Source organism: Mustela nivalis, assembly GCF_964662115.1.
Source record: "Mustela nivalis genome assembly, chromosome: 13".
Classification (NCBI taxonomy): Eukaryota; Metazoa; Chordata; class Mammalia; order Carnivora; family Mustelidae; genus Mustela; species Mustela nivalis.
In genome coordinates, this window is record NC_139032.1 from 46,654,548 (window position 1) to 46,658,066 (window position 3,519).

The 3,519-nt window shown below is 41.8% G+C and overlaps 1 pseudogene across 1 annotated transcript; it reads left to right on the plus strand.

Moving 5' to 3' along the window:
- The first annotated feature begins 2,163 nt into the window (after nt 1-2,163).
- On the plus strand, nt 2,164-3,093 carry LOC309846487 (interferon alpha-1/2 pseudogene; annotated as a pseudogene). The gene has a single exon. The product of its transcript is annotated as an interferon alpha-1/2 pseudogene (transcript).
- The last annotated feature ends 426 nt before the right edge of the window (nt 3,094-3,519 follow it).

Consider the following 3,519-nt stretch of genomic DNA (forward strand, 5'->3'; position numbering starts at 1 on the left):
GAGAAATTAAGGAGTCAATCCCATTTACAATTACATCCAAAACCATAAGATACCTAGGAATGAACCTAACCAAAGAGACACAGAATCTATACTCAGAAAACTATAAAGTACTCATGAAAGAAATTGAGGAAGACACAAAGAAATGGAAAAATGTTCCATGCTCCTGCAGGGGAAGAATAAATATTGTGAAAATATCTATGCTACCTAAAGCAATCTACACATTTAATGCAATTCCTATCAAAGTAATTTTCAAAGAAATGGAACAAATAATGCTAAAATTTATATGGAACCAGAAAAGACCTCGAATAGCCAAAGGGATATTGAAAAAGAAAGCCAACGTTGGTGGCATTACAATTCCGGACTTCAAGCTCTATTACAAAGCTGTCATCATCAAGACAGCATGGTACTGGCACAAAAACAGACACATAGATCAATGGAACAGAATAGAGAGCCCAGAAATAGACCCTAAACTCTACGGTCAACTAATCTTCGACAAAGCAGGAAAGAATGTCCAATGGAAAAAAGACAGCCTCTTCAATAAATGGTGCTGGGAAAATTGGACAGCAACATGCAGAAAAATGAAATTGGACCATTTCCTTACACCACACACAAAAATAGACTCAAAATGGATGAAGGACCTCAATGTGCGAAAGGAATCCATCAAAATCCTTGAGGAGAACACAGGCAGCAACCTCTTCGACCTCTGCCACAGCAACATCTTCCTAGGAACAATGCAAAAGGCAAGGGAAGCAAGGGAAAAAATGAACTATTGGGATTTCATCAAGATCAAAAGCTTTTGCACAGCAAAGGAAACAGTTAACAAATAAAAAGACAACTGACAGAATGGGAGAAGATATTTGCAAAGGACATATCAGATAAAGGACTAGTGTCCAGAATCTATAAAGAACTTAGCAAACTCAACACCCAAAGAACAAATAATCCAATCAAGAAATGGGCAGAGGACATGAACAGACATTTCTGCAAAGAAGACATCCAGATGGCCAACAAACACATGAAAAAGTGCTCCATATCACTCGGCATCAGGGAAATACAAATCAAAACCACAATGAGATATCACCTCACACCAGTCAGAATGGCTAAAATCAACAAGTCAGGAAATGACAGATGCTGGTGAGGATGGGGAGAAAGGGGAACCCTTCTACACTGTTGGTGGGAATGCAAGCTGGTGCAGCCACTCTGGAAAACAGCATGGAGGTTCCTCAAAATGTTGAAAATAGAAATGCCCTATGACCCAGCAATTGCACTCTTGGGTACTTACCCTAAAGATACAAACGTAGTGATCTAAAGGGGCACGTGCACCCGAATGTTTATAGCAGCAATGTCCACAATAGCCAAACTATGGAAAGAACCTAGATGTCCATCAACAGATGAATGGATCAAGAAGATGTGGTATATATACACAATGGAATACTATGCAGCCATCAAAAGAAATGAAATCTTGCCATTTGCGACAACATGGATGGAACTAGAGCGTATCATGCTTAGCGAAATAAGTCAAGCAGAGAAAGACAACTATCATATGATCTCCCTGATATGAGGAAGTGGTGATGCAACATGGGGACTTAAGTGGGTAGGAGAAGAATAAAAGAAACAAGATGGGATTGGGAGGGAGACAAACCATAAGTGACTCTTAATCTCACAAAACAAACTGAGGGTTGCTGGGGGGAGGGGTTTGGGAGAAGGGGGTGGGATTATGGACATTGGGGAGGGTATGTGCTTTGGTGAGTGCTGTGAAGTGTGTAAACCTGGTGATTCACAGACCTGTACCCCTGGGGATAAAAATATATGTTTATAAAAAATAAAAATTTAATTAAAAAAAAAAGACAAAAAAAATAAAATAAATAAACGGAGTAAAATGAACACTTTCTTTTCTAATCTATTAAGCAGAGCTGTACATACGTAACTATATAGACTGTAGATCCATGTTACCAAGTTTTGTTGGAAGGTTCAAAAACATAAATATTCAAAAGACTGTGACAGGAGGTGGCAATAGGAAGAAGAAATGGTTAGAAACCCACGCTCTACAACCCAGGAGAAAGTGTAGAAAGGAAAGCAAAAAGAGAAGTAGAAAGGAAGGGAAACGTTCAGAAATCGAAAACTCCTGTGTCCCCTACTTAAGTCACACGCACAGGAGAAGATGTTCAGAGGACTAGAGCCACGGGTCCCAGACGTGCCCACCCCAGCCAGGCCAACAGCATCGGTAGGATCCCCGATGGCCCTGTTCTGCTCCTTCTTGGTGGCCCTGGTGGTGCTCAGCTGCCACTCCCTAGGCTCTCTGGGATGTGACCTGCCTCAGGACCATGGCCTGCTGCACTGGAGGGCCCTGATGCTCCTGCGACAAATGAAGAGACTGTCTGCTAGCTCCTGAGACAGGTACACAAACAAATTTGGCTTCCCCCAGGAGGTGTTTGACGGCAAGACGCTACAGAAGGCTCACGCCCTCTCTGTCGTCCATGTGACGAACCAGAAGACCTTCCACCTCTTCTGCACAGAGGCCTCACCTGCTCCCTGGAACACGACCCTCTTGGAGGAATTGTGCTCGGGAATTTCTGAGCAACTGGGCCACCTGGAAGCCTGTCCCCTGCAGGAGGTGGGGGTGGGAAAGCCATCCCTGGTGAATGGGGACTCCATCCTGAGGAACTACTTCCAGAGAATCTCCCTCTATCTGCAAGAGAAGCAATACAGCCCTTGTGCCTGGGAGATGGTCCGAGCAGAGATCATGAAACCCTTGTATGCATCAACAGCCTTACATAAGAGACTAAGGAGTGGGAAGTGACACCCCTTTCAACATGGAAATGATTCCTTCTGACTGATAACATCACACATTCTGGAGTTCTGCTGTGTCAGAGATTCTCATTTCTGCTGTCGTGAAGACATGAACACAGTAATTTGTCACGTGTTTTCAGAACATGTCAACTTTACAAGCAGTAGTTGCTTACAAATGACCTTGCTTGTGTCTATTTATCTATTTAAATATTTATTTATATAAATATTGATAAGATTCAGTTTTCATATAACATGATGTGCACCTTTACATAGCAGAATATAATAAAATATATTTATAATATGTAATCAGTTTATCATTTTTTCTTTATGGAATTTTAAGGACAAAGGTGTTTTCAAAGAGTCACACCAGTCTGATTGTGTAACTCTGTTGGAAATTGGACAGCAGAATGCATTTACTGGTATACTGCATTAACATTGGAAATGACAACTGACTTTCTCTAAGACAACTTGCATGTTGACCTTAAGCTAAAGGACATAATAAATACAGATCCTGATGTCTACCTCTTTGGTTGTAGGAATATAAATATATGGTTGCTGTAGGGATGGGATCTAAAAACAATACTCCTATTTAGTGTTTTAATGAAGAAGGAAAGGAAGTGACTTCTCTCACCTGCTGCCTGAGCAGAGAGGTAGATGCACACAGGAAGTGCACACAGAAAATCTGCGGACCCCTCGACAGGTCACTGGCAGACATGGAGACACGTATGTCTG